Genomic DNA, 26,422 nt, shown 5'->3' with positions numbered 1-26,422 from the left:
TCGCCCTTCCACCTCCTGGGTGTCCCCTCCCTTTGACCCCCTTATGCAAGTGGTGGCAAAGAAGGCTTGGGCGGCTCCTGATTCAGTGGAACCCACCCCTAGGAGACCATCAAAATTCATCACTGCCCCCAAGAACAAAGAATTTTTAACCAAAGGCGTCTCTGTTGATGCTATGGTGGTGGCTGTGGCCACCAAGAAGGAGTTAGCCGATCCTTCGGTGCCTGTTCATCCTCCTAACAAGGAGTCTAGGTCGATGGACAGGTACAGGAAGCGGATGTTCTCGTCAGCGACCTTTACTATGCGATCGCTGAATTACCTGTGTCATTTCACTCGTCTTCAGAGGGATTTGCTCAAGGAAGAGAGCGAAATGTTAAAGGACCCAACAGCTGCGGGTTTTCAGGATAGAATGACCTCTCAGCTGGCAACTCTTAATTCTATAACTAACTCCTCCATGCGCCTCCTTTCATATGCGGCGGATGGAGCAAGTAGAGTGGCAGGTACAGGTGTAGCCTTGCGTCGGCACGCCTGGATGCGGCTATGTAACTTTGCAGACCCTTTCAAGGCGTCCTTCACTAATTCCCCTTTTGATGGATCATCCCTCTTTGGTCCTCAAGTGAAGGAAACCCTGACTAGGTGCGAGACTGATGGCAAAACTCTCTCTGCCGTCGGAGTCTGTTTTTCTACTCCTTCTAGGCCTTACCCCAAAGGCCAGAAGGGGGGAAAGATGTGGTTCCGCAAACAATCTCAGGGAGATTTGCCTGACGCACAGAGTCGATTCCCCTCTAGAGGCAGAGGGGGGAACAATAATGGTAGACGCCGTCCTAGAGGCAGAGGGCGCCCGCCGAATCAAGGCAGTCGAGAATCCTTTTCCGACAAGCCCTTTCAGCATCCCTGAGGTGTTGCCCGACTGTCCACCTTTGGAAGTAGTCGGGGGAAGGTTATCGCTGTACCCAGAAGCCTGGCTTTCCCTAACTCAAGACAAGTGGGTACAGTCTATCATTTCCGAAGGCTACAGAATCCCATTCCTTTTCATTCTGAAGCAATCCAAAAAATCCCTTCCAGACGTTCCACCCAGTCAAAGGGAGCAAGCAGCATTAGAAATTTCAAAGCTGCTCGCAAAAAGAGCCATTCAACCAGTTCCAGCAGACCAAACAGGATCCGGAATCTACTCAAAATTCTTTTTGGTTCCAAAGAAAACAGGGGACTGGAGACCCATTTTGGATCTCAGCAACTTGAACAAGTTTGGCAGGAAAACAAAGTTCCGGATGGTCATGCTACAGTCCATTCTACCCCTTTTGGGGCGGGACAACTGGATGTGCTCGATAAATCTCCAGGATGCGTACTATCACATCAGAATGAGTCGACGCTCCAGGAGGTTCCTCCGCTTCAGGCTGGAAACCAGTCATTTCCAATTCAGAGCCCTGCTCTTTGGTATCACTACAGCCCCTCGAGTGTTTACTAAATGCATGGCAGTGGTAGCCTCTCATCTGAGACGACAAGGATTCCAGGTGTTTCCTTATTTAGACGACTGGCTCCTTACAGCCCCCACCAAGCATCTCTTGCTTCTCGCCAGAGACTACACCTTTCACACATGTCAGGCACTAGGCATTTCAATAAATTATGAAAAGTCTGTCTTGTCGCCTTGTCGTGTTATTACCTTTATAGGCGCAAATCTAGACACAGTCAACATGTCAGCCAGACTCACAGAGCAGAGAATAGCAGACATCCACAGACAGGTCTCTCTTGTCTTGCAGAGCAACAAAGTCAAAGCCAGATTGATCCTGAAAGTCTTAGGGATTATGGCGGCGGCCATCCCTCTTCTACCATTAGCTCACTTCCATATGAGAATTTTACAATGGATGCTCTTCACACAATGGTCTTTCCAACACCTTCCAATGTCCCATCCTATTCGGATAACTCAATCGTGCAAGAATCATCTCTCTTGGTGGATCACATCTCCCCAGCTCCACCTAGGGAGACCTTTCGTCCCCTCCCCTCCGGTTGCTACAGTGACAATGGACGCCTCCCTGATCGGGTGGGGGGTGGGGCATTACCAGGGCAGGACAGTCCAAGGCGTGTGACAACCTTTCGAGTGCCACTTGCACATAAATGTCCTAGAGATGAGAGCAGTGCTTCTAGCGTTGCAAGCCTTACAAGACTCTCTTCCCAAGGGAACTATAGCAGTTCGACAGACAATATGTCTGTAGTGTGGTACATCAACAAACAAGGCGGAACCAGATCTTACCCCCTATGTCGAGAGGCACTCAGACTGTGGCAATGGGCGATTTCTTCTCAGCAGTTTCTGTTAGCAACACACATTCCCAGGAAGTCCAATGTGATTGCAGACAAATTGAGCAGAGCTATTCTCATGCCTCACGAGTGGTCTCTGAAGAATTCAGTGTTGGAGAAAGTTTTTCGAAAGTGGGGCCGGCCTTGCTGCGACCTTTTCGCTACTCCCCAAAACAGCAAGTGCGACGATTTTTTCACCCTCTTTCCCCAACCAGGCCACCCCAGCAGAGACGCTCTAGTACACGATTGGCCCCGGGGACTTCTGTATGCTTTTCCTCCCTTCCCACTGATATCTCAGCTAATACAGGAAGAAATCGCTCAGAAAGCTTCCTTGATCCTTATTGCCCCTTACTGGCCTCGACAGGTTTGGTTCCCGTTTCTCCACTGTTACCTGTTGGAGCAACTTTGGCATCTGGACCCAGTTCCAGACCTCTTGACCCATCAGTCGGGTCAGTTGCACCACTCCCTTCCTTCTCTGAACCTCACAGCGTGGTTCCTCCAATTCCAACTCTAGCCAGGCTTCCTCGGATATCTCGCTCAGTTAGAGATATTTTGATAGCCTCTCATAAAGCTTCCACTCGGAAGATTTATCATAACAAGTGGAAACGTTTTTCCTATTGGGCGCAGTCAAAGAATATAGATCCTTTCACTGCTTCCATTCAATCAGTTCTAGACTTTCTAGCCGAACTTTTCCACTCAGGTTCGTCTCCATCTACCATTAGGGTTCAATTGGCAGCAATATCGAACTTTCATGTTGGAGTCTCAGAGTCCTCCATTATGTCTCACAAACTCTGCAAAGCCTTTTTAAAGGGAGTTTTTCTCCTCAAACCACCAATCAGGGATCCTCCTCCTCAATGGGATCTCAACTTGGTTCTGACGTCCTTAATTCTCCCCCCCCTTTGAACCTCCGGCTTCATGTTCAATAAAGTTACTATCTTGGAAAACGCTCTTTTTAGTAGCTATCACTTCAGCTAGAAGAGTCTCTGAACTCCATGCTCTGTGTAGTCGACCCCCTTATCTTGTGTTTCATAAGGATAGGGTGTCCTTACGTACTAACCCGTCCTTTTTGCCCAAGGTAGCTTCACTGGCAAATTTGAATCAAACCATTGAGCTTCCTGTCTTCTTCCCTAATTATTCTAATAGGTCAGAACAAACTGTTTAGATGTTCATCGCCAACTTAGATACTATTTAGACAGGACCAAACAATTCAGGAAGTCTGATCAACTGTTTGTTTCTTATGCAGAAGGTAGAATGGGCCTTCCAGTTTCTAAAGTATCTCTCTCTAGATGGCTTACTTCGTCGATTACCCTTGTGTATGAGATCAGACATCAACAGTTGCCATCCAAACCCAGGGCTCATTCAACTAGAGCTTTAGCCACTTCTATAGCTTTCCAAGATAGGCTGCCTGTTGATTCGATTTGTTCTGCAGCTACTTGGGCTTCTCCCCATACCTTCATTTCTCATTATAAGTTGGACTTGGCCTCTAGAGACCGAGCCAACTTTGGTTCCACTGTACTCAAGAGTCTGTTCCGATAGGCCACCCGGGACAAGGTGCTAGGGATGCGGTCCCATCCAGCAAGAATGAAGGCGAGATAGACAACTTAACATTGAGAAGTTATGTACCTACCATAACGTTCCATGTTAGTTGTCTTCTTTTCGCTTTCTTTCTTGCGTCCCACCCTCCTTCCCCCTAGCCAGGACAGACCTAGAGGGGTTTTCTTTTGTTCCTTTTATGGAATTTACTTGCTGGGCTTAGCTTTCAAATGAGATCTGAGGAGTTACCGCCTAGCATTGTGGGATATAGTGGAGCCTCGAGCCGGTGGAACTAGCTCTTGAGCTTTTAGAGTGGCCGAGTTGGAGCCGAGGATCGGCTCCGAACCCATCCAGCAAGAAAGAAGGCGAGAAGAAGACAACTAACATGGAACGTTATGGTAGGTACATAACTTCTAATTATGCATTGTTTGTGTGAGAGAAGACCTGTGACAGTCTGGCATGACTGTTGAAGAAGGTAGGAGAGTGGCACTGAATTTAGAGAAATGGTGACAGTTACGGGATACCTCAACCCCATTTAGAAAATTGAAATGGTGGTGGTGGTGGGGTTGATGGTGAATGATTATGATCTGCCATTTAAGATCTCTGACACTCTCTATCCTGCATGTTGTATTTTTGGGATTTTAGTCTGACAGGTATAGTTTAATATTGAATATTTATCCTAGTACTTTTTCTGGGATAAAGAAAAGGGTCAGTTGATTTTTAGAAAAGATATGTAAAGTGCTGGGAAAATTTTTAATTATTTAGTTGTAATGTATAGTCTGAACAATGACTGAGATGTAATGTTAATATGGGATAATAATGGGATGTTTGCGTCAAATATAAAAAAAAAAGCTTTGCATGTGCATATTTGTCATCCTACAATTGTGGCTTAATTGTAAGAAAGTAAATACCATTCAAACAAATTGATCTGGTAGGTACAGAGTAACCTTTCTTTTCTACAGGCTTTAATGTGTCATTCATGAGACTTGTTTTGATTGGTTTTACATTTGTAGGTAGCAGTTCCTTATCGTGAGAGCACCATTTGAGATGTATTTGTAGAGAAATTAGTGTCAGGGCAAGTTATCCATACTAAGAAACAGAAAATAATAGCTATCGATGCAGCCTTTTATTATGGGTCAACAGGTATGTGGGCAGCACAGTGGTTAACAATGTCACCTCACAGCAAGAGGTTCTCTAGTTCGATTTTTGGCTGGGGTGCATTCTGTGTGGAGTTTGCATGGTTTTCCTCCGGGTACTCCGGTTTCCTCCCACATTCCAAATACATGCATCTGGAGTGTTTCTTCCCAGGCCACCGCTGAAAATAGGCTCTGTCCCAGCTGGACTTTCCTGGTCACAAATGTTAAATAAATACATTTCAGTGAGAAGTAGGTCCATTATGGACTCAATTTATACAAAACAAGCAGGGGTGAGAAGAATGAAGAAATCTAGGAAACAAGGCAACATTTCTCTTTTCCCTCCCCTTCCTTTTAGTGTTCTTGTAACAGAAAATCTCTTATGCCGCTTTGCCATAATGCAAATAGCTTGATGGTATTGCACCAGCACTCTTTCCTTGGATTTTCCTGAATTTCCATACAAAGTTAGGTAGAAGTGCAACACAAGTGGCTTATTTTATATTGAGCAAACATTTTTTCATCCATTGTCTTCCTGTTTTGTTTAGCAGGACCTTTCCACAGCTGGGCCTGTGGTACTGCTAGATAGCTATGTCTGGTGATAACCCCTGCACTACATGATTTCAACAAGTGCAAGTTATATAAAAGGAGCTAATTTATCAAATTAAAGTATTTCGGAAAAGTGTTGTTGCTTTTAAGTAATGCTCCTCATCTCTCAATTCTCTGCTCATCTGCTGAATGCGATGCAGGTTAAAACGGCTAGCCTGAATGTTACTATGGGGTGAAGTAATAGAACATGGAGAAAGGGAGTTGAAATGAAATTGTCCTTCAGCAGATAGTTGCTCCTTGTAACAAGTGCAGACCACTGTCTTCCAATAACATTAAAAACTGACCATGTAATTAGTTTTACTACATTTTTCTTGAGCAGAAACACTTTTTCTGAAGTCAACCTGAGCACAGTATATATGTTTCCTTGTTAAAATGCTATTTTGGTTACCAAAGAGTTTGTGCATTTGCAGGTATGAACCATATGGTGTTAACCTCACTTCGTAACTCTACAGCCTTAGAGTTCTGTAACAGAACTACACTATACTTTGTAATACAGCCTACATGCATTATGCATGTATTATGGATATGCATACATACATATTACCTTTTGAATTCTGTATATGAAGAACAGGAAATTAAACCGGCACAAATATTTCATCTGACCAAGGATACTTCAGTCACGATAGTCTTTTCAGATCCGTTACTGAGTATAGAAAATCATAGGGCTAAGTACATTTCCTCATTTGTATCAATAAATACCTGTAGGCTTGCGATCACGTCTGCAATTTTATTTCAAGTAAATGCAGTGCAATTAGTGTCACCGGTCTGTTGCTGTTCTTGCTGCGTTGTAGCTATATTTACTGTTGTTAAGACAAGACTGCTCACGCGTAAAGTATAACTTTAGGTAATAAATTATTGAAGGTAGTGCACTTCAACAAATATTTCTGTTGCATACCAATGAGTTGCTAGTTATTTAAGTCTGCAGGAGCACAACATCTGTATGTCAGCAGACACTAATTATCTGAACTGGCAAGTGCTGTGACACCTGTTGGATCGGTGCTTGTAAGCTACTGCAGTGAAATTAGCTTCATTTTGCCACTAGTTAAAAGACAAGATTTTAAAGAGTTCAGTTTATTACATAAAAAAAAAATATATATATATATATATATATATATGAAATTATCCTTAGCTCAGCAGTTATGTTTGTAGGTAAATTGTTAAAATGTATTAACACTGAGTAGAAGTTGCATTTTTATAGATTTAAGGTGACATTGATAGCCTTTCTTTTATAAATTACATTTGGAGCATACAGTATTTTTAACATATTCTGTTTCAGTGGTTAATCTGTATTCTGGCAGTGCTGCGTGGTAGGTAAACATGTCAAAGTCGAAAGCTGCAAGGCTTGCTTTATATTAATTTACTAATACACAAAGCAGACAATGCTCCCCTATTGTTTCTGTACTGCTTAATAGGTATTCGCTAAGAAAGTATACTTGAGCAATTTCTTAATGACACCAGCTCATCATGGTTAAATTTAGTATACATGAAAACTGGTTTCTAACTTGAACCTGAAGGATGTCATTATAGCAAGACTGCCCTAGTTTGCTTTTCACAGAGAAGCAAAATTCATATTTTGAACTGCAAGGGCATGGTAATACCAGTTTGAAGTCTGAACTTTACAGCATTTTTCATTCATTGTATGATGCTAACTGGTTAAAAATGCAAATGCACAGACACATGGGAATTCTGTGACTGCCACCTTCGCTGACACCCTGGCACAGTATCAGAGAGAAGGACAGACAAATTAAGCCAATGTTGACTCATTATTGACTATATGGATAGTTGTCCTGAACTGTATTATTTCTTTATTCAGCTGACTCATCATTGAGAGAGAGGCATCCATTACCGCAGCTGTTGTATCAGTCCATTGCATTGTGGGCCTTCCTCTTTTATGTTGACCTTCAACCTTCCTAAGCATGATGTCTTTTTGTAAAGACCATTCTCTTCATGTGATGTGTCTGAAATGTGAAACTTTAAGTTGTCACCTGAGCTTCCAACTTGTACTTGGGTTTTCTCTCCTGTATTACTGACTGATTTTTCTTTTCATATAGTCTGTAGTATATACTCTATTTCTCACCAGCACTGTGACTTTTCATGCAGTCTGTAGTATATGCTCTATTCCTCACCAGCACTGTGATTCAAATGCATCATTTTATTCCTGTCTTGTTTCTTTTCTGTCCTGCTTTCTCATCCATATGCCTTGCTGATCTATGAATAATCAGGAACTTAAAAACACATTGCAGTAGCTGTGGTAACCTTGCCATTAGCTGAAATACACCAGGCCCGAGGCAAAATTAAACCCTGTATAATTTCTGTGGTGAGACTTTAGCCAGTGACATTGGTACTTAGTGGTGAGTAGGAAATGCAGTTGAAGGCCAACGCTGGAATGTGGAGCTTGTATCAGGCTGTATTAAGCTGTCTGTGGCACCAAGGAAAAGGGTGCACTTTCTAGAGCAGTATGTTGATAGTCTTACAAGTGTGCAGGGTAGCTTACAGGGCCCTTTTTTTTGTTTGCTTGTTTTGTTTCATTGATGGACCTTGAACAGGTTTGAGGATTTGAAAACAGCTTCTTTAGGAATAGTTGGAAGTTCTATGGGGTTCCAGAAGTGGCTGCTAATTTAAGTCTCCTGGCATGCTGTATATATTACTTTATGGGGCTTACATTCAGACTCACACACAAAATTATCCACCTGTGGAATGGGTTGCAGATGTTCAATAGCCACAAATCCTACCTTGACAAAATGTAGATTTATGGTCTTCAGACAGTGTGGAGAGGTGTTTGTCCATCCCCTTACCAATAACTGACTTTGTCCTTTACAACAGTGTAGGGATGGCTTAGCAGGCAGTGGTCACAAGTCTTTGAAGTTTATTGTAGATATGGCACTGCTATATCATAGCATGTATATACACAGTATTAACTGACTGCATTCAAACTTAAGGGCAGTTTGGAAAGTTGCCAGTCGGCTCACCTCATATCTTTAGCAGGTGAAGGGGAAATTGGAGGACCTGAAAAAAACCCATAGAGGGACAGTGGTGGGCATGCAGAGTTTGAACAAAAGGTGCCCTACCTGAGAATTGAACTGCAGGACCTCTTGCTATGGAGTGATGATGGTGCTTACTGTGCCACTGTTCTGCCCAAAAAGAAGTACACTCTGTAGAAACAAAAAGGTGTATGTATGCAGTGACTTTTATAGTGCAGTAACTGCAAATAATCAGGCAGACAGTAACTAGGCAGGCAGAAGAGCTAAATGTTAAAACTGAGTTACTGTTTATTCTCTTCATTTGCTTATTTGATGCATTTCCATTTAAACTGTGAATTGAGATGCAAGTTGCACAGCATACAGTATTGCTACGCCATCGTGCTTAGTATTGCATTTTGGTTCTGTCTGGGGTGCCTGCTACACAGTGTCTGCATGACTTCCGTCTGTTTTTATGGGTTTCACCAAGTGGTTCATTGTCTTCCCACTTCCCAAAGACATGGTGTAAATGAATTGCTAATCCTTTGAATTTTCTTATAGATCTGCAAGTGACTGAGAGTGATTTTGTGAATGTATGTGTGTTGGTTTATCTTGTGATGAATCTGTGCTTCATCCATGATTGGGTCATTGCCTTATGTCCACTGAATGCCAGGATTAGACTGCTGCTGCCCTATGACTATATATATATATATATATATATATATATATATATATATATATATATAATATATATATATGAATGATAAAACAAGCATCTCAAAATCGGCAAAAGAATGAAGAAACTCTGGTCTTTTAACAAAGAGGGCATTAAAGTCCATCCAGTGTAGTTACACAGATGGCCTTTGTAGGGAGCTCACACCGGAGGCCTGCAGGAGAGTCAGTGGCAGAAGACAGGAAATTCTAGCCACATGCAGTGGAACAGGATATGTCATGGATTTGTTTGGAATGAAGTTGCCATCGAAGGCTAAGGTGGTATGACACATTTTAGGTATTTTAGGTATTCCATTGTAACATACTCAGCTAACGTTGCTAGTGGACTGCTTATTTAACTTATTGATAGTAAAAATATTTGTTTCTTTTGCTGTTATTTCTTGGAAATATTAAAAGTAGTAAACTAAATTAGTTCACAGTAAATGTTTTACTGCTCAGGAGGAATGAACAGTTTTACAATGCTTGCAATTTTTCCCTTATAAACCAGCAGGTAGTATTAAATCCTAGGGGCTGTAAATGTTTAAATATAACTACCGACTTACTGGTTTATAAGTAAGCCACAGTAGGAAGGGACTGAGAGATTTTTCCTGTAGCACCCCCCCCCCCCAAATACCAGACACACTTTTTTTTCATTTTGTTCACCGGCCAACACATTATTTAACAGTGATGACTCTGACCTAGTAGTAGTGTTATACATGAAATCTACTGCTATGTTGTAAAATTAAAAAAAAATAATTTACTTTTTATAGCTGATTTCATATGTGAACCTCAGCATAATAAGCTTCCTATAGAGAGGCATTATGTACGATTCTGTTATTAACAATCTATACTCTGACGTGCCACCACATTTCAAGTGCATTGGAAACCTACTGACAGTTATGAAAACTGTATCACACTTTGCCCTGCCACTTAAACAATAACAAAAAAATATGGCAGGACTAAGTTGATAAGAGGTGCACTTTACTTTTAGCCACCATTTTTGTGGCAGTGTGAGTTGTTTTACTTCATTTCATGGTTTAGTACATTTTGAGCTGCCACACTTAAACTGGCAGTACTTTTGAGTAGCTAAAACTCCCCTTGTACTTCAAAGAATTACGACAGGGTTTCTAATCTTAACTTCTCTTAGTTATATGTTCGTAGAGAAATTTGTCTCTCAGACTTCGCTATAGAGTTGAATTTCTTGGCATCCATTTCTCAAACACACAAGACTGGTTATGATTGCTAATGCCTCAGTATCCTTTATATTTATTTATTTATTACACTTCATTTACTAAGTTAGTAGCTACTAGGCTAAATCCTTTTTTTATGCAGGAGAATCCCAGGACAAAACTTTCGCCAAAATTATGCAGAAGTTTTAATTATCATGCTCTACTTTACTAAAGAAACGACATACAAAACAATCCACTTTGGAAGGGAATACACTTGTGGGTTGTTACCCATGCGGACATTGCAGTTTTTGCAAATTTGTCCAGAAAGATAAATGTTTTATCTCTCTAAATTGTTCGAAAGTGTTTGAGATTCTGGTTTGTGGTAATTGCAGTACTTGTTGAGTTGTATATTTGGCCAGATGTACATGTTCGACTTTTTATGTGGGGCAAACATCATGACCCGTTAAATTGAGAATATCAGAACATTTGAGTGACATCAGATGTGCCAGAAGTACTAATGCCTTATATAAACACAGTCTGAAACATATTACTGCTAGATTTTCATTTATTATTATTGATAAAGTGAGGGGTTATAACATGCAGAAGGATGGGTGGCATTCCATGTTAAATTATAAAGAAAGAATGTGGATAATTAAGTTGAGAGCTTTATTTCCCCTGGACTTAATGAGCAATTGTAATAGCCAATAGGATTTGGGTAATGGGTATATATGCATGTGATTATTGCACTGATGAAGGCTGTTTGCATTTATGCCTCAGCTGGAGCTGAATTAAACTTTTTATGTCCATATGACCATAAAACAGTAAATACAAAAATAGGCTCCATGTACAGGATAAAGAAATTTCTAACCCCAACTGCCAGAACCGCAATAGCCCGCACACATCTTCTATCTTCTCTTCTATATGCCTCACCCATCCTCACTAATCTATCTAAAGCAAACCTCAACAAAATCACCAGCTGCTATAACAATATAGCTAGATTTGCACAGGCTCCACATACAGAACCCACCATTGTCATAACCTTCACAAATTAGGCTGGCTAGAACTTCCCAATCAATTATTTTATAACCAACTCATAGTTGTACATAAAATCCTCTACCAACCTACCAGTACCCCTAGTCTATCTAAACTTATAACCCCCTATAACAACCTAACATCCCTACGCTCATCCAGCAGAGTGCTAGTACAAACAACCAAAGCCTACAACTCAGCTGGAGATTCATTGTTTTCCAACTCTGCTGGTAAAAAATGGAACTCCCTGCCACCAGAAGTAACCACTAATGGCTCCTTCCCTCAATTCAAAATTTCCTTGAAAACACACATGCACAGAGTCTGGCTATGTCCATGCCTAAATCCCAACTAACTATATAAAGTAGACTGAGATAATCAAACTATTCTCATGCTCATATCTCAACCCTGACTAACCTAAAAATACACCAATAAACATTTTAGACCAAACTTAGCTCTCAGTTGTGGTTTCCCTCTTCTCCTTCTTAGATGACTATACTAGACTATACTACCATCTCTATTTTTTCTTCATCACTCGCTAACTGAAAATTCATATCTTTCAGACACACCTCTCTAAAACTGTTTTTTCCCTGTATATTTACTGCCTAAGCGATATTGTTTTTATCTCCTATCTATTTATAACTAATATATATTTTTTGTCCTTGCCCAACTGTTAACCTTATAGAGATCCTTGTAACCTGCATTTTTAAGTAGTATAAATAGATTCATTGTTAAATTTTAGATACGCTATTACCTAAATTTTTATTGTTACTAAATTTTTCATAACTTGGAGCTTTTCTCCCCGGGCCTCCGCTGTAAATGGATATATATCCAGTCGGACTTTTCCCGGTTAACAAATGTAAAATAAATAAAATAAAAATGTCAGAGAGCTGATTGGAGTTCTGGCCTTTTTTTGATTTTTTTGCATCCTTGGAAAATTTAGCCTTGCACCATTCCATACAGATGTGGGGTTGTTGTTTTTCCAATAACCCCTGGTTCGTTTGTAGTAAAAAAAAAAAAAAACTGTAAATCCCCTTGACCAACCCAATCTGACTGCCAAAAGGAAACTCCATTAAACTGCTCCAGAAAGGACAAGCAAAGAGTTAAATCATCCCGTATCAGCTTACTGAGTCTTACCCAGTGATGTCTGCTTTCCCACTTTCAGCAGAAAGGCTACAGACCTACAGAGCTGCCTGACATGCAAAATTCAGAAGCCTTAAAATCTCCATGACATCCCTAACCCGCACTTTATCCTTAGACTTCACCCAGGCTTTCTTCTCTTTCAAACGTGTTATTTTCTATTTTGATAGATAAAAACAATCCGTGTTCTGCATCCACCAACAAACCCAAAAAAATCCAATGACTTTGCTAGACCTTCCAGTTTCTGCCTAGCCAATTGGGAACCCCCAGTTCATCACACATCCTCAAAAACTCCCGCATACCCACCAGAGCTCCCTCATATCCTTCATCCAGTATGAGAAATTCATCCAAGTAATGAACCGCCCTTTGAGTGCCCACCTGCTGCTGGCAAATCCAGTGTAACACCATGTTAAATCTCTCAAAGTAGCACAAGCTACCAAACATCCCATGGCCATAGCTTTGTCAAAATAAAATTTGTTTCCATCTACCATGCCCAACAACGGCCATTCCTCCTCCCATACTGGCAAAATCCATAAAGCAGAACTTAAATCCACCTTCACCAACCATGGGGTCTTCAAACCCCCAAATAACTTGCATGGCAACATTCAGCAATGCATAAGACACTTTAACATCCTGTACTGCAATAAAATCATTAACCGAGTTCCCTTCTGGGTAAGATAAATGGTGAATCATCCAAAATTCACCAGCTGCTTTCTTAGGCACTAGGCCCAATGGCAAAGCCTTCAAATTGCTAAATGGGGGGGGGGGGAGCTGTCAAAAGGCCCCAATAGCCTACCAGCTCAACATTCCTTCTCCACTAACGCTTCCAAAATCTATACCTTTCCCCACACGTATTGCAAGGTTTTACAGACAAGTCCTTCCCCTCCCATCTTAGATTTAATTGAAAACCCCTGCTAAAATCTATTAATTAATTCCTCCCCCACTGCCAAATCAGAAAAATGCTGAAGCATGAGCCGCAACCCCTGCACCTTAATGAGAGAATGGGTCTCCAGGTCTTTCTGTTGTCCCGCAAAAAGACCCCCCCCCACACACACTTTTGCCCATCAAAATTCCCTCTGACTTGCCTACTCTGGGATCCCTGAAATGAAGGCAATAAGCCCCTCACAACAGGTGAAAACAAATTTGGGCTGAATGCACTACCTTCCTGCCAGTCACACTGCATGGCTGGATGCATGTCTGCACACTTTAAACAAGTGCGCAGGAACCTGCATGCCATCCATGAACATCTCCCTGCGTTAAAAGCCTAACAAACTCCCACCCCTTCTCCTCCTACTTTACTCCTCTGCTAATAGCACCAAAACTATCCATCATAGTGACCAACCATATGTCTGGGTGCCTCACCTCCCAGTGCAGGGACTGATTGTCTGCTTTCCGCTTACAAAACCTCCAACCATACCATAACCACACATTGCCAGCCCATAGCTGCTGTGCCTCTGGGATCATCAAAAAGTATGCCAAGAGCAGAAGGGCCAAGGCACTATCTTTCTCCAACCACACCACCATATAATACACAAAAAGCCCAACACCCAATTTTCCCACATTTTCGGTCTCAATCTACCCTTCCCTCTGGCACTTGCTTGCCTTTCACTGGTTGCTTTCTCTTCCAGCTAGTCATCCTGTTCCATAGGCACCATGGTCTCACTGCTAGGCAAATCACAAAAGAGATCTTCCACCAGTGACACAATGTCTGCCCATCTCTGTTGCAACGTCTGTATCTCTGCCATCTGCTCCAGAAGCACCTGTGAGTCATCTCAGCCAGTGACCTACACAGGCTACCTCTGCATGAAAACTGTAGTATGTACAGGTCACCTTGGACATAATCCAGCTCTAGCAAGATCATGCCAAAATGTGATCCCTAACTCAACTACCCATACATAAAACCACTCTAAGCTCCACCCGACGTCTACCTCACTTCCTCCAAACCTTCCCTTAATGAGTTAACCCTTTATTTTCCAACCTTAGCTAATCCCTCCATTTCATACTAACCTTAACATCCTTGACTATCCCCCCAACCCAAACCTACCCTCCGTACACTTCCACTTCCTCAACCTAACCTTTAAACACTGAAGGTGTCCCTTGACAAATTGGTTTGTTTCCAATCCTCATTTAGGAAATACATATTTCTGCTGTAGCCATAAGAAATTAAAGTAAAGTAGATGTTGGACATGCCTTTTTTCATAGGAATGAAAGAGCAGTACACTTTTAGTCAGAGTCATAATATATGTATGAAATGGTCAGAAGTATTAAAGATCCATGTGATTGATACTTGCTACTGAAGGACACTGGTACAAAAATCAGACAACATCCCAAAAATATTTACACATGATGCTATATTTGCAGTATTGCTGCTTTGGATAACATGACACATAAATGTATTGTCATTTAAGCTGTAATTAGGCATTAACAAGAGAGTAAACAAGATAGGCGATGATGAAATCATAGCAGTGGAGTGTGTTAGTAAGATCAGGGATAGCTGAAGTAATGTTACACTCTGTGTTCAAGCAAGACAGAGAGAAAAGAGAGACGGACATATGGTTATGCAGAGTACTGAGAGGGGTATCCTGCTATCCTTTCAAACTAAATGTTAATCAATTACCTTAGAGTATAAAAAGATAAAGGTAATCTAAAAGAGTGTTCTTAGGATGAGATGGTGAATGAAGTATTGAAATAGCATATTAATTAGGTAAGGTGTGTTGGTTGTGTAGTGGGTTACCAAGATACAAACGTATGTGAGAGAAGTGGGATCGGCTACATGGATGTTGTAGTTCAGGAGGAGTTGTAGAAAGGTGAGGTTATATAATAAAGCTATGAGCCATAAGTAATATACAGATATATAGATGGTCTACCCAATCTCTGGGAAATCAACACTGGCTTAGCACGCATCAAATGCAAGTTAAAGATTACTGTCTGGCAGTTGACTTAGAGGATTAAAGAGCTGTTAACGAGCTGTTTCCTGTGGTCCAGAGGTGCAAGGTTTGATTCCCTCAGCTTCCATTGCCTAACTGTGTGACACTGAGCAAGACACTTACCTAGACATCACTTCTGGGACAAGACCTGGAAAAGGTTCATGGAGATGAGTGCTCTACCCCAAGAAAACTAATACAAACAAATAATTAGTGTTGTTGTTGTGTCTTTCAGCTTTTAGGGGTCACCACAGCGGAACTTCAGTCCACTAATGATTGGCAGTAGATTTTTACCTGCTGAGTTGCCAGCCCTGATGCACAACCTTCAACGAAGGTACGCCCATTCATGCATGTATCCACACAGAAGACGCTGTAGATGAGAATCGAACAGGACAATGTCTTACTGTGAGGCGAAAACGTTACCGCAACACCACCACCACAGTATAAACAAATAATTAGTGTGATTATGGTAATTCACCCTATTATTTCTTATAGGCAAAGACGCCAGGACCAAATCTGAGAAGTGCCATATACTAGATGAGTTTAAAACAGAAGGAGTGGATCGTAACTAATCATTCAGTTGACTGACCAAGACATTGTGGTCTGCCATATCAAAATCACTAGTGAAGCCAATAAGGACTATGATAGAAGTTAAATGCATCACTGTACGGACGTGATCTGTAATCACCAGTTGGACAGTCTCAGTATCATGTAGATAAAACTAGACTGCAAGATATCCATAAACCTATGGGCTGTTAAATAGTTCTCATGTTGAACCACTACCACTTACTTAATAATACTTCCTGATAGAGAGAGTCACTGTCCTTGATGGACATAGTTTCATCTCACATGAAGTGGAGCACATATTACTGACTTCATAATCTTTTCATATATATTTTGGCAAAATTTAGCCCATGCATAACTTGGGTTCCCTCACCCAGTCATCTTAGACATCAAGGAGCAGCAATTGGTAACAGAATGTATGTGATTAAAGATGACTTCTCAAGAAACACTACCATAGCATACTGACAACCATCTAGATTGATAGACTGTACAGAAGACCTGAGTTAGGTAATAAGTCAAAGCAGAGATATCAAATGACAGAAGCTTTACTTTCTTATTTTTATTATGGGCAATTTCTGACAGATTGATCTAGTTTTAGATGACTAGTTTAAACCTGTCCTCCTCCTAGCATCCCACCTTCTGTGTCTACTCTAATGCATAACCCTACCACTTTAGAATATCCAGATCATGAGAAATGAGATATGTGATATAGACTTCATAATTTTCTATGATGCTTTGTGGCTCATGTTTCCACTGTTTTTCAGCCACTTCAGTACCACAATGTTTGTACAATCCCAGTGCAACAGTCTCGTCCCATCATTATGCCTTTCAGTATACAGTCCTTCTGCCATTAAACAAGGTGTGCAATTGTTTCCAATTCTGTTTCACAAAACTTAGATTTGTCTGTTTCTCCCATATGTTCAATGGACTTTGTAAACCAATGTGTACGTAGCCCACTATCTTGTGCCGCTAATATTAACCTTTCATCTCTTGGTTTGAATTCACTTCTCCTTAACCATTCCTGAGTTCATTCCTGATCAACATGAGGTTCTTCCAGAAGTTTTCTATATTTGCAACTATATGTATGCATTTTCCACATTTCTTGCATTCTCATCTGGTCCATCACCTTATATTCTTTCTTTAGTTTTTTGGTACATTCAGTTGCTGAGTGATTTCTATCTACGTGCGGTTTGATTTCCATTCCTGCTTGATGCCATTATGCTTCTGCTAGCCTAAGCAGGGAAGTCATCTTAGATTTATTCTCCTCATTTTTCAAAACTTTCACTGCATTTGGGTCTTGTGAGGTCAGCAGATATGTGTGACTTCCTATGTGGTGTGCTTAGATAATACTCAGATATGAATGATTGTCTAGGAATGCTGTAAAGATTCAAGTACAAACGGATGGAAACACTTTTCAGAATGTGTTGTCTGACTCCTGTGGATGTAAATGTTGGCTACACCTTTACTTAAAACATCATTCTTCTGCCATTATGCTAATTAATGTGCCTGCTACCTATTGTGAAGCCTGTCTTGAGAGATGACTAGTTTAAACCTGTCCTCCTCCTAGCATCCCACCTTCTGTGTCTACTCTAATGCATAACCCTACCACTTTAGAATATCCAGATCATGAGAAATGTATCTGTGGTTTACCCCCAGAGACAGAGAAAGGATGAACACATGAAGTAGCTAAGGAAACAAGGTCTCCATAAGAATGCATTAATGGCACAATAACCAGTTCTTCAGAATGTTACGCATTCTTCTGTGTGGCTCTTGGTACACCCCAGTTACAAAATATTCATTTGTCATGTTATTAACATTGTAGATGTGAAGCAACTAAGTATCTAAGTTGATTTTAATGGGAAGCCCTACAGGAATGTAACCCGATGGTGGTCAGTCCAAGAGATCAGTTTTACCACCATGCCCAATATCTCCCTGCCCATGTGGATGATAGTAACCAGTGTTTGAAAGTTAGTATAAATGGCAGAGGCAGTAGCATGAATGAACCGTATACATTTTGTACATTAGAGCAATTCAGCTTCAAAACAGTGACTGTCATTGTTAGTCTAGGTAGTGAAATCATCCAAGATCAACTGTCTTGGGTGAGTCAGAACATCAGTGAGGACCCTCATAAATTCTTTTACGAATGTTTTATTACCTTGTAGATGGCAAATGGGAAGAAACCTGCAGTGCACTCGCGCACTTGATATGGGCAAGTAAAAGGCCTGGTCACCACATCTGGGATCTTGATAACTTCGTCTTTCTAAAACAGATGACTACTTCACTCCAGATCTGGTCTTCTGTAGAGTGGTGAATCACCAGCAGTCAGTTATGGCACATTTTAATGCCTAAACATTGAAGCTGTGGCAAATAATCTGTTATGTTACAATGAGAAAAAATATTTACCTCTATCAGCATGCCTGAGCTATGCCTAGTCTTGTTGAGAATGGATTTGGCATTGAGTAATAGTGAACTAAGGGGATCAAGTATTAGGAAGGACACAGCTATTGTGCAAATGAAAGAATGCTGGAAGACATGGGTATCTGAATAACGCAAAGTGGACCTCTGTCATTGGATAGGCACATTTTTGCTCTGTGGTACTTGATGGAAGGACCACTGCCACCACAAAAAGGAAGTTTTTCTCTATACCTGGAGCAAGCAATTAATCAGTACCTTCAAATAAATGAAGGTTGTGGTAGACAGTTGTTTTAAGATATGTTGAGGTGAAGAATTGTCATGTATTCTGAAAAAGTCTGTGATCATGAATACGTATGAGTATTTGTTAAGTTTACATTTATATTCAGTTTACATTTAATACATTCAAATAATTTTGAGTGGATTTGTTACTGAGTAAGAGTAACCTTAAAAATGTATATTTCCAAACGTATTAAGTAGCCATATAAATTATTGAATTGTTTAGCCATGCAATATAGGCCAAAGAAGTAGTGTTTCTGTTTAATGCCTTTTGAAATTGATTGTCATAGGCCAGTAGAGGGGAGTTTTAACCCACATAAACTAGCTTAACAAATTACAGTCGTGGGAAAAAAAGTAAGGCTGTGAACCGTTAAAAACTGCTTCCTGTAACCTTGGGTTTGATTCTCACAACCTCCATTTGACAGTCATTTGACTTAGCAAATCACTTAACCAGATACTGCTCCTGTGCCCCTGAAAAGGAAATGTGTGTGTTTATATGGCTTAAAAAATAAAATAAGATGTTCCCTCAAATATTCTTTCCCATAAAACACATTTTATAAAACGTAAACTGAGGAATATGTATGGATATAGTTAGTTATACCATTTAATATTAAGGTCTATGTTTTTATAGTTTAAGACTCTCGTAAAGGATTTATCTTGGAAATATGAATTTGTAAGACTTTATTTGAATTTGGGAAAGCACATACAGTGGGATTTATTTATATATGTTGTAAACATATCACTAAATGTTATTACTAAAGCATTATTTAGATTACAAGCACAACTGCCAGTTTGACTAAAAGCTTCTGTTGTTTTAAATGCGACTGGGGAATAAGGGGCTGGAAATTGGTCATGCAATAAAATGTAGTGTAAATAAATCATGTGATAATGGCGTGTTCAGTTTTTAGCACCGTTCATGTTTTGACAGTGTTCAAGGCAAAGTAGTAAAGAATCTGAATATAAGGTAAATGAAATGGAGACCAACTTGAAACCTCATTTAGTGTGAGAAAGCAGTGTTATGTGACAAAAGAAAGCACATTAGCATGACTTTCACCTTCAGGACGCATTAAAAAAGTTATGAACAAGTTAACAAATAAATCTGGAAAACCAGATGTTTTATACTGCCAAATGCTAAGGAATTATTAACTGGGACAAGTGTCTCTGATGTTATTGCTGCTTGTTTCAATTACCTTGCTACCTATACTGACCAGTAAACGTGTTGGTATTACAGATAGTCTGCTTGTTTTTCCAGTCATTTAGGGAACAGATCTTAGTTCATTTCAGTTTATGTAAAAGTTATTAAATGCATGTTAATAAATCATGTGATGATGTTTCATAGCTGTCAACTCCTTAGCTCAAGAAATCTAGACAACGCCTAAAATAATGGGGGGATCAAAGGCCCAAAAATAGGAACAGAGTTTAAATTTTCCTCTTTTAAACTTAGAAAGTTGCTAGAGTAACAGGATTTGTAATGGCATACATTTTCTGTAGGATATGAAGTCTGAACCTTAAATGTATGTCATTATTTAGTGATTTCAATCCTTAGTGATTTGCCAGAAAACTACAGATTTTATGAGGAAAAGATCAAAAATATGGGGCACAAATCTGGACATTGTGCAAAACTCTGGACGGTTTATGGGTATGATAGGTATGTGCTGTTTGAATATGAAGGATTCATCAACACACCTCGTGTAGTTGCACAACTGCACTGTTGACATCACTGCATAGTACTGAAATGGTACACACTGCAGTACCTGTCAGTGAAATACTCCAACTTTGAGTTGGAGTGTATACTTGTATATACACAGAAGCATGTATGTATATTGTCCAGTCCAAGTATATCTGTGTGTGCATGGGTGCACTGAAAGAAATAGCTGTATGATTATCGGTGAAAGCGTAATTCATAAAACTGTTTTTTGCTGTTGCCTAACACACAGAACCCCTATCACCACCAAAAACTACATCAGGACCACCAACAACTGGGTGCACTCCAAATTTATATCAACTTTGAAGTTATTCCAGGTTTTGGAAATTGACAGATAGACAGTGACTTCATCAGAAACACTAAAATATTAGAGAGAATATTATTCTATGTAATATAATATTATAAGAACATCTTTTGGCACTTTGGCTGAAAACAAGTCCATACTACAGATTTAAAGGTGTTTGTTAGCAGTTTTGCCTATGGAAACTACTTTGTATTTATCCAAAACTGTTTGTCCTGCTGTAATTATTATGTTTTAGTATAAAAGCACTTTGTTAAGTTAGTTAAATATATGAAATGCTGACTTCTAATGGTATCATAACTGGCCACATGCAGAAGCGTCATGTAATTGTGAGCCTTCTTTCAAATATTCTTATGTCTTTGTGGTCTCATGCTCCATTTTTCATTTATTGCCATAGAACCAAGTCATGTTTGAGTATGGGTTATACTGGGATTTATTAAATCCTGATATATTTTGGTCAGAATTATAAGGCCAACATAACCAAACATGTCAAGTGTAAGTAAATCCACAAAAAAATACTGTTGCAGCTAAGTGAAGTAGACAGTAAACTGTTATCATACATGCTAATTAAGTGAACTAGATAGTGTACTGTCATGTATGTTATGGGAACTAGTTAGTAGACTGTTATTTAGTTAGTAGACTTGCTTTTTAGCTAAGTGAACTGGTGCTGCAGTAGCGTTGTCGCCTCACAGTAAGACGTTGTCCTGTTCGATTTTCAGCTAGAGCGTCTTCTGTGTGGAGACATGCATGAATGGGCATACCTTCATTGAAGGTTGTGTGTCAGGGTCGGCAACTCGGCACGTAAAAATCTACTGCCAATCATTAGCGGACCGGAGTTCCGCTGTGGTGACCCCTAACCGGGAAAAGCCGAAAGACACAACAACAACTACATCACACACTGTTATCATTTAAGGGGGAATTGTCATAAGAAATAAATAATTGTATTTCACTTCTTTGAGTTGGCCATGAGTGTGCTTTTCTTATTACCTCTTAATAAGAAAATGTAGGCCAGGAGGTTGAGATTGCAGGAGTTTGCTTTTTCTGTTCCATATGAACATTACTGCATTGTTGCTAAAAGCTATCTGTCAGAAAACAAGAGTATTGTCTTTCAAATCCTCATCAGGATTCTTACATACAACACAAATTGGAGTAAGTGCTAATTGGTGAAGGATGTGTAATTAGACTAATAAATAATTTATCAGCTACACTTCCCAGTCTGTGCCTCCTGATTTGAAGGTTAGGCAGTGGTCATTCTGTCCTTGCTCTTCCACCAGTCAGGTGGTTGCTAATGATTCTGTGTGGGGGCAGAAAGCTGTAGCAAGTCTTAGTGAAAGCAGCTGCAGAAGAGTGTTTGGCCATCAGGTCAATGGCCACAGATATCTTAGTTATGAGATTAGATTCTCAGAAAATTTTCCTTTGCATTTTTTAAAACATTTTACAGGCTATGCCAGCAGACCTTTTATGAAGAATTAATGGGCAAGCTGAGATGCATTGGGACTACATTTATAATGTAACATTGCTCTTTTTTTTGTAGAGCAAGTGTTTCATGTTTTTATCAAAGCTATTTTGGTGGACCAGCATTAGACAAATAGGCAAACCATAGAAAAACACAACATTTTTGTTCTGTGTTCACAAATCTTTTAGCTATACATTATTAGAGCATGTTATGTTACATAATTCCAGTAGACTCTGTTTTTAAGGTTTTAAGGGGTTTACATTGCAAATACAATGTGCAGGGTTTGATTCTCACATGGGGTAACTAGCTAGGCTTAAAATGGCCCACAAGGGCAGATGATATGAACCTTGAACCTATTCAGTACAGTTCTGTAAAATGTCCATAGTTTTCTCAGGTCTGTGAAGAAAACTTTATTAGATGAAAGTTATTTATTTTTTATAAATGAATACATTTATACACTACTTTTCAAATAACCTGTACATTCACATTAGCATTGTTATAATTATTAGTACTAATATTTCAGATCAACAAGCATAGTCATTCCAATGTGAGGTTTTATTTGCAGCCCTCTGGGCAGTGGCATATATCTGTCAGGCAAACCATCTGTGGAATTATCATTCTGACTACTGGTATTGTCTAACCAAGGTTTTAAAATGTATCTGTATCTGGCCATTGCTAGTCTCCCATTAATCCTAGTGGTCATTAGCCTTTTAATGTACTGTATCTGACAGGGTCATGGAGAGAATAAATTGCCATGCTTGGCTGGTTGCTTATATTTTTACAAACACAGTATACCCACTATATTAAGGAAAGTTTCTTGGCCCTTTTTGGCATCAGTATATATAATTTACCCTTTCGTTTTTTAGTGTAGCTTCTGTTTTGACACCCTCATCTTTTGTCATCCCTGGATCAGCCAGACATGATACCTTGTTCCAAAATGTTTGTTTGAAAAGAATGTTTATAGCTTTTACAGTAGGATGTCTAGAACCATATCTATCGGCTGCCAACAAATCTGTTACTTGAGAGAATGCATTTAGTCATGGGAAGCTTTGTTTGGTTTATAGATTTTACATAAAAACAGCCATAGGGGAGCCACTTTGTGTAATACCTTAGTAGTGACAGCGGAAATTAATGGCTGATGAGCCATTGTCATTTCTTACTGTTTACATTGACAGCTTTTGCTGGTATCCTGATAATATTACTTCATGTGAGGACATAAAAACAATGGCTTTATAATGGGGAAGCTTGAGTTAATCATTTTTCTATATTTATTTGATTTGATTACTATGTAAGTGGGCTGGTTCCAGGCTCCTTTCCATTTCCAACCCAGACATTCAGTGCTTAATTACAATGTTGCATTTTATATGACATTTTATAGGCTTGACAAATCAATATTTCGAAGAGTACAATTTTAGAGTTAAATGTTTGGCATCTGTTCCAACAAACATAACATACTGATTTTTTTAATTTCTCCTTATCTTTTGGGTTTCTAATACCATGACGAGAATGGACCCCATTCCTAAGTCAAAGAATGGTTAAAGTTCATGAAGTTAGTATTGTTTCCATCTTTGATGTCAGCCAAAAGTGCTGTTCGCAGCACCCGCAATGTGCCCAGTAATGACTCCCTCCTCCTGCAATTTGTATGGGGTTACATGGATTGGTAACATATCTAAATATGAGTGTAAATTATTTTTTATAAGATCCATTGCTCCTACTACTATTGGAACTGTCTGGGTATCTTTCTTCCACATTGCTCTCGTTTCTGCCTGCAGATCCTGGTATTTTATGACTTTGCCTCTCTCTGTACGCAAGACACTATAGTCACTGGGTGTGGCGATTTCAATGATCAGTGCTACTTTTGTCTTCTTTTCTTGGACCACTATATCTGGTTTTCTAGCATCTGTCTTTTGAACTTTTGGTAATGGGTGATCCCATGTGATATAAACTTCATCATTTTCTTTGATGCTTTGTGGATCATGTTTCCAGTGTTTTTCAGCCACTTAGATACCATAATGTTTGCACAATCCCCAGTGCAACAGTCTCACCACATTATTGTACCTTTCAGTGTACAGTCCTTCTGCCATTAGTGTGTCGCAACCAGCAACAAGGTGTGTGACTGTTTCCAGTTCGGTTTTACAAAACCTGCATTTGTCCGTTTTGTAAACCAGCATGTACGCAGCCCAGTATCTTGGTCTGCCAATATTAACCTTTCATTTCTTGGTTTGAATTCGCCTCTCCTTAACCATTACTGCATTCGTTCTTGATCAGCATGAGGCTCTTGCAGAGGTTTTCTATACTTGCAACTATATGTATGTTTTTTCCACATTTCTTGCCTTCTCATCTGGCCCTTCATCTTCTATTCTTTCTTTTGTTTTTTTGGCACATTCAGTTGCTGCCTGGTTTTTATCTACTTCTGGTTTGATTTCCATTCCTGCTTGACGTTGATATGCTTTTGCTAAATTAAGCAGAGAAGTCATCTTAGATTTATTCTCCTCATGTTTTAAAACTTTCACTACATTTGGATCTTGTGAAATCAGTTGATATGTGTGGAGGCCCATCCCTCCTTCAGAACGGGGAATATATAATCTTGGTATACACTGATTTTTATAAACCATTTAGTGAGCATGAAGCATCCTTCTTGTTTTAATATCTAATTTATCCAACACTTTTTGGGGCCAATCACTCTAAAACTGTACATTGGGACAGGAAGAGCAAATTGATTTATAGCTTGGATCTTGTTCCTAGATGTCAGTGCTGTTCTCAGGATTAATTTATGTCTTCTAAAGTATTCCTTACTAAGTTTTATTCACATTTGTTCATGTTTTATTGCTGATCCTTCATCAGTTCCCAAGTATTTATACACTTCGTCTTGCTCAAGTTCTTTTATATCACATTCTTGTCCCAAACTGATGGTGCTGCAGTTTTCCTGCTTTAAAGGTTGCTTTTGCACATTTATCAAGACCAAATGACATTCTAATATCATCTGAAAAAGTTTTGACAACGTGCAGCTCTGCTTGTAGTTCCTCATCTGATGAGCTATACATTTTTAAATCATCAACAAAGAGAAGATGAGAAGTCATTATACATTGTTTTCTAGGAGCCAAATTGTAGCCAAGGCCTAATCTGTTATGTAAACAGCTTAATGGATTAATGGCAAAGCAGAATAACAATGGTGACAGAGTCATCCTGGAATATCCCCCTTTGAATTTTTATCCCTGGGGTAATAATCTGTCCTTTATCATGGCTTAATTGCAAAGTGGTCTGCCATTGTTTCATGGTTACTGTAATGTAGTCAGTCAGTGTAGGGTGTATCGTATACATTTTTAAGCACTCTTTTATCCGTGAATGTGGAATAATATCAAATGCTTTTTTGTAGTCAATCCATGCCATACTTAGATTCTTCACATTTTTACAGTTCTCCACTATGACTTTATTTAGCAACAAATGATCCTTTGTTCCATATGACTTTCTTTTACTGCCCATTTGTTCTACTGCCATAATTGAGTTCTCTTCTAAATGACTATAAACTCTGTCAGCGTCAATTCCCGTGTATAGTTTATACGTTGTCGGAAAGCAAGTTATTTGTCTATAATTTTTAGGGTAGCTTGCAGGTTCACTCTTAAGAGCATTGTTGTGCCTGTTGTTAGCCAGTGTGGTATGTGTTCGGGGTGTGCATATAAATAGTTCTTACTCATGGCTAAATCCTTGTGCAAAGATGTTAATACTTTTAACCAAAAGTTAGGTGGTACATCTGGGCCTGGTGTTTTCCAGTTATAGGCTTTTCTTAACTTTGTTTCAATTTCTCAGGCTGTTATTTCATTCCATTTCATATCCTGTACCTTTAAATTTCTTATTCTTTTTTTTACTTTTATTATCCATTTAGCATCTTTGTTATGTTCCCCAGGATCTTCATAGATACTTTCCCAAAATGTATCTATTTCTTCTTTTTTGGCAGTCTTTCAATTCCTTTTACCTTATTTCTCCATTCTGTATAAAACTTTTTTGGGTAATCAATAAATTGCTTATTTTGTACTTTTCCCTTATATTTATCTGTGTATCTTGTAAGTTTTTCCTCCTGTGCTGAAATTTTTAGTTTATTTGTGATAGTGCAATCCTGGTTTGTTTTAATACTGTGCATTGCTTTAATCACATCTATCTTTCTTAGTATTTTTGTTGCTCTGTTCCCCCTTCTATACTCCTCCAGCAGTGACACTTCT

The 26,422-nt window shown here is 39.5% G+C and overlaps 1 protein-coding gene across 1 annotated transcript in view; it reads left to right on the top strand.

Annotated features, from left to right (window-relative positions):
• CTNNA2 (catenin alpha 2) overlaps positions 1-26,422 on the top strand; it is a 3,890,250-nt gene that overhangs the window by 437,129 nt on the left and 3,426,699 nt on the right. The window lies entirely within an intron of this gene.

This window comes from Protopterus annectens, chromosome 2.part1, assembly GCF_019279795.1.
Source record: "Protopterus annectens isolate FY-2018-M chromosome 2.part1, PAN1.0, whole genome shotgun sequence".
Classification (NCBI taxonomy): domain Eukaryota; kingdom Metazoa; phylum Chordata; order Ceratodontiformes; family Protopteridae; genus Protopterus; species Protopterus annectens.
The sequence above is the reverse complement of the archived record's forward strand: the minus strand, read 5'-3'. Positions and strand labels throughout refer to the sequence as shown.